The sequence below is a fragment of the Ischnura elegans genome, chromosome 2, assembly GCF_921293095.1.
Source record: "Ischnura elegans chromosome 2, ioIscEleg1.1, whole genome shotgun sequence".
NCBI classification, from domain to species: Eukaryota; Metazoa; Arthropoda; class Insecta; order Odonata; family Coenagrionidae; genus Ischnura; species Ischnura elegans.
Genome location: NC_060247.1, coordinates 9432902 through 9444539, shown reverse-complemented (window position 1 = coordinate 9444539; position 11638 = coordinate 9432902).

Genomic DNA, 11638 nt, shown 5'->3' with positions numbered 1-11638 from the left:
AGAGTGAAAGCAGTTCCATGACTTGAGTAAACAAGTAAATTACAATGGATGATTCGAATGCATATCAGTTTCATGTCTGCATTTCTTACAAAATATGGTGAAGTTAAACAACCATGGCAAAAAACCAGCGAAATATTGCATAAACACACAATGAAATTTTTTCAGTTACTTTTTATTCAACATGTTCAGCACGGCATGGCCCACCAGGGGTCACGCTTGTCATAAGAATTAAAGGAGCTTCTGTCCATTCCCATTAGGGCAGACTCATAACGTTCTTCACCACCCCCTAAGTTGTTTTACTGATGCTAATCAGAACTTATTGCCTACAGAAAGGTAGTAAGTAAAATGACAGGCAATGAAGAAAAGAATGTTTTTTGGTGCTTTATCAGTATTTGTGAGTTCAATCACTCTTTAGTATATATAGTATAATCAACTTTATTCCAGAATCTTTTGAAATACATATGTAACCCATACTTTACAGGGGTTTTAAAATTATTTTTGGTTGTTCTAAATCACATGAATCACGTAGGCAGTTTCAACATTTTATTCATTATTAAGACAAAATTTTGATAAAAATTAAGAATATGGCAGTCATATTCAATGTAGCCGAGGGCCACATTCCAAGTTCCGAATTGCCCCGTGGTCCGGAAAGCAAATTTACCGATGAAGTATTTGATACCAACATCTACTGAAGTATCCGGGGGCGTATTTTTTATTTACGAACAGTTGAAGGCGACTTTGACGTGTTTTACAGTGCTGCAAAACTCCTAGCGGCGTCTCACAAACAGAGTTAAACGAGCGAGAATCATGCGCTACTTAAAACGAGTGTGCGGGCCGGATCTGGCCCGCGAGCCGTATTTTGGAGACCCCTGCACCAGTGTGTTGCCAAAAAGGGTTGAAAATGGGGAAGTTATTGCTAGGGAAAATGAAAAAGGTGTCCGAATCATGAAATGTCAGGAAAAAAGATCAGTGATCATGACATCCTCTAATCCTGAGCTTGGAGAGAATTTGGTTCCAACAAGGTCCAAATCTATGCGAGGGGAGATACTGAAGCCAAAATCCACTGTAGTTTACAAAAGTGCTAAAATAGGAGCAGATATTTCAGACCAAATGTCTGCTTACATATTCTGTATTAGATAATCTCTCGTCAAGTGGTATAGGAAATTGGCATTATGACTGCTTCTTGGAACATGCATGAGTGTTATGTAACAATTTTGACCTAAGTAAAAAAATTGAAATGCTTGATTTTCAAGAAAAGGTTATTGAGGGACTTATGATAGATGCTGTCATCTGTTGCAATGTTGTTGAGGGAAGTGTTCCAGCCAGGAGTCCTTACATAACCTAAAAAGATATGAAGGCCCTGCAAGGATTATTAAGAAGAGACGTCTCACTTGTTACGGAAGGAAGTACATAAAGGGAACAAAAGTAGCAAGCTCAAGAACAAAAAAAGTTTACATATTTTGTGAGAAAAGTGACGGACATTCTACAGTGTGCTGGGACTGTTTCAATGAAATTTGTTGGGATTTTCAAAGATAATCAGTGAATATATTTAAGGAAATGTTCAGTGAAGTGTGAAACTCACCTCTGAGAATTGGCAATTTTTTGTGTATATTTGTCTTCCCCCTTAACAAAATTTCTCCGATTTTTCATATTATGATATCCAGACTTATTCTTGTTTTGTAAATGTTTTTGTACTAAATAATTTTTCTGGTGTATGATTCCCTTTTAATTATCTATGGAGGTGCAACTACGGGGATAATATTCAATAAAATGTTCAGTTAGGCACGAAAATCGACACTTTAAAATGAAAAATAACAATTTTTGTTATGTAATTTTGTTTCATCTTTCAGGATTTCTTTTGTAGGATAAAGCTTTGAAATCTAAATGGTCAGTTGTTTAGTTTTTTATGACGATATGTGAAAGCCATGTAATATGTAGAAATGGTGAATATAGTAGTATTTCGACATGCAGTGAAACCTCTGTTAGCGAACGCCTCTAATAATGAACAATTCGGATAACGACCAAAAATTTCACTAAACATTTGCCTCGGATAGTGAACAAAATTTTGGTTAGCGAACAGATATATGTATTGCGGCCATGTTTGTGTTCGGTGCTGTGCGATCCCAAATGGATACAGAGTAATACAATACCTACATACCCTGTAACTTTCATGTAATAGTGAGTCAATAGGAGCTAGGAACCAATTATTTGTATTACCTTTATTTCTTATGGGGAAAATTGTTTCGGATAACGAACATCTCGGATAACGACCAGATATATGGAACGGATTGTGGTCGTTATCTGAGGTTCTTCTGTGTAATGCTAGGAGGGGAAACCTCTTCACATGGCCATCTTGAAGTCATGTTGAACGCAAAAATGCCATTTCTAGTGATATATAATGCCTTGCAGTGGAGCAGCGAGGGGGGGATTTTGGGGGATAAAACCTCCCCCCAGAGCTCAGAGAAATTTTTAATTTTAATCCATTTTACTTAATTGTATTGATATTAATAATAGAAGAGTGTAAGGATTAATGAAATATCCCTCAGAAAGCCGTAAAACTCACGATTTTCAACTTATCTTAAAATTCCACAATTTATTAATCTTGCACCTACCGCTTATCCTAGTGGGTATTCCATACCCCCACACACCCTTGAATTAGTTTCACCTAAACTCTCCCAGCCTTAATTCCTAACTGTCCCCCTGATGCCTTGTAAATAGTAGAAATATATTAGTAAAATTGGAGACCCCTGCTCTAGTGGATTAACTTTCAGATTCGCCTGCAGTGTGTCACAAATATATGTTCTCCTATACATAAGATCCACACTTATATAAAAATTGTCTATGTACAATGTCTGCCCAGCATCAAAGAGCCCCTTCATCAATTGCAGTACAACTTTGTAGCCATGTCCAACATTCTCCCTCCTGTGTGTTACTTCTCTATTCCCCGCTTAAACCAGCTATGAGTCAGGACTACACAGCTTCTAACATTTGATGCCATATTTATGAGCCTTTCCAGTTAAGTACTACCCAAAATGTCGCCGACCTTCCCAATGTACCATCAATTCGTCATTCACAAAAATTTCCCCAGGAGTGAGAGTGGAATGAAATATTCCACGGAGTAGGTCCATAATTGACCTCATTTTGGCTATTCCATCAGTTTTGGCTGTCAAATAAGCATTGTTACTGAAATGAAAACATTTCAATATTAGCTCGAATCCATCCCAACTCATCATACACCTGATCAAGTCATTTCCGTATAATGATTTCCGAGACCAATCTACATATATCATAAAATATTTCGGATAAATGGTTTATACCCATCGCAATCAGGATGGCAATGATTTTTCGTATGAACTTTTTGCCTAAAAAGCTCCACACACATCCATTCACGCTAATTTTGATGATACTTAATTGGCAGTGGAAATTTTTCCGATATTTGTAAAGCAGCTCGGCTTAAAAGCTTTACTAATTACAACAGGTTTCAATTTGTTGCTACCATCTTGGTTTGTGGTGAGAAGCACTGCCAAGTTATCCTTGCTTCTTTGTGCTCCACGAAATTTCTTTCCTTTGTGATGCATTGTTCTGTCAGGAAGAGCTTTCCAGAAGAGACCTGTTTCATCCATATTATATCGGCCTTGTGGTGCAAAGGATTCAATGATTGACTCATTAATTTGATGCCACTTGATAACCAAGTTATCATCTACTTTCCCTTCTCCACATTCACCCTGGTAGCCAATGTTTTAACTATTTTTCAATTTGCCTAACCATCCCATAGAGCCCTAGTGTGCGGTCCTAAATTTTTGCCTTCTCTTGCAAAATTGGACCATCATAGTTTCAGCGGCAATCGCTAAAAAAGGCAAACAATGTCTCTTCAAGTTCTGCATACTTTCCTGAGGACACACATGATGACTTCGTATGACAGGATGAGGAAAATACCACCTCCTTCGATGCCAACATTGTTTTTGACGTGGAAAATGAGATCCCGTTGAACTTAACAATTTCTGTTTTGGAAAGGGTCATATAGTGCTCCATGTCATTGATTATTTTCTCAATAGAAAGAGTTTTCCACGTTCTTTTTACCTTTGAAGGTTCCATATTTATGCCTTAGCTTTACCAAAAATTAATAATGTCCTTAACCAAATATACCTCCTCCGCTTTGATAATCAATCAAGAAAATACACCAGCAACACAATGTACGAATCCGAGGAATAACAACTGCTTCGATTATAATGGTTAATACGGGTTTTCAAGCAGTAAACTCCAAAATCAAAAATTAATGCAATCAAAATTAATGCAAGGCAATTAAAATACAAAAATTTGCTGGCAAAAAACTAAAGTTTTCTCTGCATGCGTTTGATTTGCGGCAAAAATCAGTGATCGATCACGTCGCGGCAGTAAAGAAAGAGCACCAAGTGCTATAACTGATTTTATGGAACTTTTGTGATTATGTTCACATCTCTGGTGATCGTCTTTCTTAATCAAAAGTAGTAGTGTATAGACGGCGATTGCCGTATTGTGGTTTTGGTATCCTTCTGTGGCAAATTTGAATCAAGAGTGATATTCAAGGACTTCAAGTCAAGGCTGAAAAATTACTGAGAGGCCGAAAGGGGGGGTGGGGGGTAGCAATAATTAGATTCGCGATGTTTTCAGTTTCACACCCAACAGCACAACATTATGCCAACCGTTCCTGTATTCATTTCTGCAACTCATTGAGATGAATGAAGAACATAACTTCGTGTTACACCAGTTGACATTGACAGCAGCATAAGAGTCAGTAATGAAAGCACTCAAAATTCAATTCCAGAAAAATGATGAAGATAGAATGGACCAACACATAGGCAGTGAGGAAGTGGTAAGTAGAGAGAAAGAGAAGTCTGATGAACACAAAAGAAACTATCATTAAATCAAGTCGACCTTTTGCTGCGCAAAATCAAAAAACTGCGTAAAATCAAGAAAAGACGTAAAATCGAAGTCTCTCAATTGCAATTCCCTATGCTTCCCGGCTGGACTTGAGAGAGTCGCTGCGTAAAAACAAGACAATGTAAAATTGAAGTTTTACCGTACATTTTTTTTAAACTGGACATCAATCCTAATATTGCAAAAGAGAAGTAGCGAGAGAGATGTACATCTCCCTTTTGACATTATCTAATTATTTAGCTCGAATGGGGAGACCACATACCTTGCTCTGCTTTTTTCAAAGCTGCATTTTTTATGGCAATCGGAAAGGCGAACACATCTCCAAACTGGTAATGGTTCAATTGAATGGCCTTAGTTTGGCTTTAATTAATTAATTTTTCAAGTGGTATTTTTAACAAGCTTTAAATAATTTCCAAATAGTGCACTTTATCACAGATGGGTCAGTTGGGGAAGTGGTTAGTGTCATGGACTCTCTCTCAGGGGGCCAGGATTTGGGGCTCTATCACGGCAATATATTTTGTAGCCTACATTTTGATCACATGGCGACAACTTAATAATTAAATTTTTATTGCAGCAAGCAAAGGCATGAGAAATTTTTTATCATCATAATGGCTTTTAGGTATTTAAGCAATGTCAATCGAATGCGGGGATGTATTGACTACACTAGCAAGAGATGGTGAACGCTAAAATGTTAGATTTTTGTATTGCTTATACTGATCAACTTCTGAATTAAAAAAAGAAAACTTCTTGTGAGAACACATGGCAATAAGGCTCGTGGGCACCAGCAATATGCATGTAGATGTAACGAAGAAACCAAAACGAATATATGCTGATGTTGCCACTACTCAAGAATTACAAATTTTGACAAAAAAAAATGAATCAAATTACAATGACAGAAATGATTATCTTGCAAAATTATGAATTTTCAAAATACTGTTGAAGACCTCTAATCCAGAAAGCTTTGGTCCAAAAGTTTTTTGGATTTCTGGTTTTTCTAGATTTCTAGTCTTTATGTTATACAGTAAACTCTTGATTTTACGAAGTCAGTGGGACCGGAAAATTGGCACTTCGTAAAATCGAGTTTCGTAAATTCAAACCTTTTTCATAAGTCACGAAAAAAATGTTCGCTTTTATTTCTTCTGCCGTTTTTTGTCTTTAGTGGTCTTATTTAAATGTTTTCGGTCGTTATTCTCGGTATAATTCATAGAAAAGGCTTTTTGCTATCGATTTATGATGTGAATAATCGTTAAATAATTATACCACCATAAAATTCCCATTTCTTGTTCATACTTCAACATCAACGATCGCTAAAGAAATTCCCGACCAGTTTAGAAAACATAATCAAATAATGAATTGCAATGTTTATTATAAGAATTAACAGTAATAAATTTGTGGTTAGGAGCCAATAGCTACTATTAAGTATGCAAAAGATAGATATTTGTTTCTGACACCCACGGAATTTTAGCGGCAGCCGGCCTAACCGCCATTTATGTCGCCCTCTATCGCTCAGTGACGAGAAAAAAAAGAAAAACAAGGGTCTTAGCCCGTTTCCAAAATAACCTTCGTAAGTTAATATTTCGAGTTACTTCGTATTTTCAGCAGAATGTGCTCTATTTTCACTGAGATTCAATTACGATCATAAATAACGTAGGATGTGATTATCTCCTGGCGAATATTTGAAGTAAATTCTGTTTGAGTTCTCCGTCCGACTACTGTGTTCCATCATCTTCGCAGACGTTGCCATAAAAGACTTAATTCTTCATCAGGACTGTATTCTTCATACCGGGTGTGAGGTGACCTGTTCATATAGTATGTTTCTCTCCTTTTATGCCGACAGGAGCAAGGTTCCAACCGGTAAACGACAGGAGAAACATCTTACAGTATCGGAGAAATATAGATGGAAACGTTATTATCCACATTGATTGTTTTCCTACAAGAGACGTTTTATCATTTCTCAACGTGGTTAAGTACTGGTTCGCTAGCGTGAATTCCCAAAAAATGACACGCAAAAACCTGTACCGTCACCTCATTTAGTTTTCGTGTTCCTTTCTCCGCCGTATTGAAAGTTAGGCAAAGGATCATTGACATAGAGAAAAGATTTTCTTAGTTTTAGCACTAAAAAATAGTCGCGCCATAATCGTAAATAAATATAGTGTGGAAAGAGCAAAGAAATTAATTTCAATTGAAAAGTCAGCTGAGAAGAAGAGAGACAATTATAAGCGCGGCACAATTTTCCCGATAGTGGAAGATACTTCTTCCGCCTCTCTCCGGTTAATAACTTCCCCCCGTTGCAGGTAAAGATGAACCATGCCCTTCTCCACAATCGGGGAACGTTCCCAGTGGGTGGGGTGAATAAGAGTGGGATGGGGATTGCCTGAGGAAAGAAGTGTGGTCAGCACAAGGACTGGTGAAGGGGGCAGAACAAAGAAGGGTGGGGAAATGGCCTTCAGCTCTGCCTCAGTCTACTTTTGGGGGCCGTATTTTTTTGCGACGCACACAAGCTCATGAGCTTGTGTGCGTCGCAAAAAAATACGGCCTGCAGTCTCCTTACGGAGGGAGTGAATGGGAAATGCTGGGGAAGGAGGGGTTTGGGATGCGTAAGGTGGGTGTCAGCAAGATCAGCCAAAGGCGGTAGGAGGGAAGGGACGGCTTTGGAAAGACAGAACCCCAGCATGGGAGAACGGGGAAGCGCGTGAGAAGAAAGTTCATGGTTAGACTTGGAAGTGCGTCTTCATTACGAGAAGCCTGAAATATAAATTGGCGGTAAATAGAGCCCAGTACTTAAGATATTTAAGTTGTTCATTCACAAAGGCCAATATATACACGAGAAGATATTATGGCGCGGATTGCATGTATCAACGTCCATTTCGGGATGTTATTAATTTCTGTTCCCATTTGTAAAAGTAGCAAATATATTTGAAAGAATGATAATCATGAATAAAAATATCTAAATCGATATCCAAACGCACATGAGCAAAATAGATGAATGTATACATACCGATCCATCGCAAGTAATACCGCTCAAGCTTCTTCCGGTATTGGACTTTAAAATCCTGGATAATGCCTTGGTCCAAGGGCTGGGACTTGCTAGTCGAGTTCGGGGGTAAAAAGAGGACTCGAACATTAGCCAATTTTAGATCTTCCACGTATTTATGAACGGTGGCATTATCCATTATTAAAACAATTTTGCTGTTCTCTCCAGCAATTTTTCTCTGTAGACGTATAACCGTTTGCTGGAAAATTTCTCGGGTCATCCAGCTGTTTTTATTTGCATGGTAAAAAACGGGGAGGGCTTCCAATTTTACATGTTTTAAGCACCGTGGCCTTTCAAATTTCCCAATGACAACGGGCTTATTTTGTCCGTGCCCGTTTGGTTGACGCACAGCCCCCCAGTAACACGCACTTTACTCTTTTTCCCCCCATGGCACCTTTGCCCTTTGAAACCCAGGGTTGCGTCAGGTAATGCATTAAAAAATAGCCCAGTTTCAGGGGCCAGCAAGGGTGAGCTCGTCGAGGAAAGGGTCCCGAATTAGGGACCCTTCGAAGTGCTTCGGCGAAAAGTAGTCACGTAGTCTTCGAAGTACGTTCACAGCAGTGCAAAGGGTTAATTAGGGGTGTACGAAATACTCCGCGCGACCTTCCTGACATGTTAAACTACGAATTATTGTCGATGCTATGTTTACGAACAGGCACGTAAATAGGGGCATAATGTCAGCCGCGATATTTTAACTGAACTCCTACTCCCCCTAAATTCCCACAGTGAGGTTTTTGGCGACCCATTTCTCTCCAAAGTTGCATTATCATTTACGATTTCGCACTTTTGATGGACCAAAGTTGGAAGCGCTGATTTTTTAGCTACTTACGCCGGCGTAACTAGTTTTGTTGACAAATTTTTCGCCGTAGTTCGTATAAACGAATGCCATTAGCTCCTAGGGACCGAGCCGAGGTTCGTAAATTCAAAAAATTTCGTATAATCGAAACTTCGTATAATCGAATAGCGCCATGTATTTAGCATAGGCTTTTCACCAGGACCGCAATATCACTTCGTATAATCGAAAACTTCGTAAAATCCTGCTTCGTAAAATCAAGAGTTTACTGTACAGTGAAACCTGCCTTTAGCGGAACCTGAGTTAGGCGGAAACCTGTCTTATCCGGAAAATTTTGTTGGTCCTGGCGGTCACAATAGGGTTTTACGTGCATTGGTGCCCTCTGTCAAACGGAAACTGTCAAACGCGGAAACGGAATCGATTTCCGGGCACGTGTTTCTTGGTTAAGCGGAATTGCAAAAAAAAAAATCCATGGACAATTTTTACCGTAAGGAAATAAAATACTAAAAATGCTTTGTAAAGCCATCTCCATAGAAAATAATCCAACGGAACCAGCTAAATGCGTCGCACGTTCACCATGGTCTACGTCATTATTGACTGACATCACGTCGCAGGAGGGACTTATGACAATATTGCATCAACCTTGACCACAGCACTTCCGCGTCTCCCTAAACCTAATGTTAATCCTCCTCCAGTGCCTTATGTCCCTCGTCCCTAATGTAAAGTGCAGTGCGTTTCGTTTCACGTACATTGTATCAAATGCTCAACAATACTCCACCCCTCTTCCCTCCTGCTATCTCCTTTCTTAACCAATCCGCCAAACCATTTTTGCAGCAGATACAAGTGAAGTTGAAGTGTGGAAAGACTCAAGTTTACGAAGCAATTAAGAAGAAGGACGAAATTAAGAAAGAATTTGAAAGAGGTAGGTTCTAAGAAACATATTTCTTCTTTTCCCATGCCACAATAGTTTGCAAAACGACACACCATAAAATAATTGTTGTTTCCGTCGATTATTTTAGGCCTTAGTTTACATTCAAAGAGGAAAACGCCTCTCTGCGAATATGAAGAAATAAACGATTTAGTTTGGGAATGGTTTGTGCGGGCAAGATCGAGGAATATTCCAATGTCACGTCCAATAGTCCAAGAAAAGGTCAAGGAAGTCGCAGTTTCTTTAGGAAAATTGGATTTTAAGGCCTCCAATGGATGGTTAGAGAGCTTCAGAGCAAGACACAATGTTGTTTGGAGCAGTGTTGTTGGCGAGTCAAATGACGTTGACATGGAAACCGTGGAGTGGAAATGTAGGGTTCAAGTAAAAATTAAAGATTATCAACCATGTGATATCTACAACGGAGATGAAACCGGAATGTATCTCTGCCGTCTAAATCAATGTGTGTAAAAGGAGGCAACTGCAAGAGTTTACATGCATTTCCGAGTTTTATTTATATAAATTAGTGTAAAAATTCAAACAATGATGTTTTATTTACACTAATTCTTTATTCTGTGGGAGGGAAGCACTCAAAGGAGCATTTGACCATTTTCATTTGTGGGAATATGGCAGGGGAGCTCCTAAAGCCTCTTGTCATCCGGAAATCAGCTCGACCACGATTTAAAAACGTTGAAATTGAGAAGCTACCGGTCAAATGGAGTCAGAATAAAAAAGCATGGAACACGGCTTCAATCATGGAAGAGTGGCTTAAAAGTTTCAATGTCGAAATGAGGAGGAAAGATAGGAAAGTCATACTTTTCCTTGACAATGCAACCTGTTACCCTAAAATTCACCTGGCGAATGTGAAGCTAGCCTGGTTTCCGGCAAACACAGCAAGCATCACTTAGCCAATGGATCAGGGAGTAATTAGATCGCTGAATGCACAATATAGGAAGAACATGATGCGATCATTATTAGCTGCAGCAGATACTGCGAATTCAGTATCAGAGGTATAAAAAGTATCAGTGCTGGATGCCATTAATTGGATTAATTTGGCAGTGAAAGATATTAAAACATCAACTGTTAAACAATCTTTCGCCAAAGCTGGAATTCTGCCAGAGCTGATCCCCGAGGAAGGTAAAGAAAATAATTTGCATCCTGACATATCACCAATGTAATTGCACATTTACGCATTTACAGGATTATATATATGACCTTTGCTATTTAGGAGCCAATGGTGGATCTAAGCGAATTTGAAGTATGTAATAAACTGAGATGACATGAGTGCTGAGAGATTTGTGGATTTCGACAACGATCTTCTCACGAGCAATGAAGATGGTTCCTTAACAGCCAATAATAAAGAAGAGGAAATCTGTGATACCGACGAAGTGACCTTAATATGTGAAGAAAATAAAAAATCGTATCGAGAAATGTTGGTCTCGTCAAAACAATTAGAAGAATGCAGTCTCACCAAAGATTACACTGATTTGTTTAACATCTTGCATGGGGCCATTGGCAACGTAGAAAATTGTATTCTACAGGAAAAAAGTAAAGACAGACAAAAATGACTGATTACTTCAAATAAACTATTTAAAAATAATGCGATGCTGTTCTTTTATAATTTAATTATAATTAATCACTCCATAATCGTCTACGTGTAGAATTTGAGTCAAACCAACCTTTTAGGCAACGCATTCAATGGACGTGATATGACTTTCGCAGTCTTTTTTGAATTGTCAGACCCTGAGTTAAGCGGAATACTGTCTTATCCGGAAAAAAGTGAAGGGCCCGAGAGATTCCGCTTAAGACAGGTTTCACTGTATTATGCTAATTTCCATATTTCTCCGAATAGCCCCCCCCCCCCCCTAATTTTGAGGCTAGAGTTTCAGGAAAAAATTAAAAAAATGGGTTTGAATATAGTCTCCCCTTTACTTTTACCATGGACATTTTTGGAAAAAAAGGGGGGACT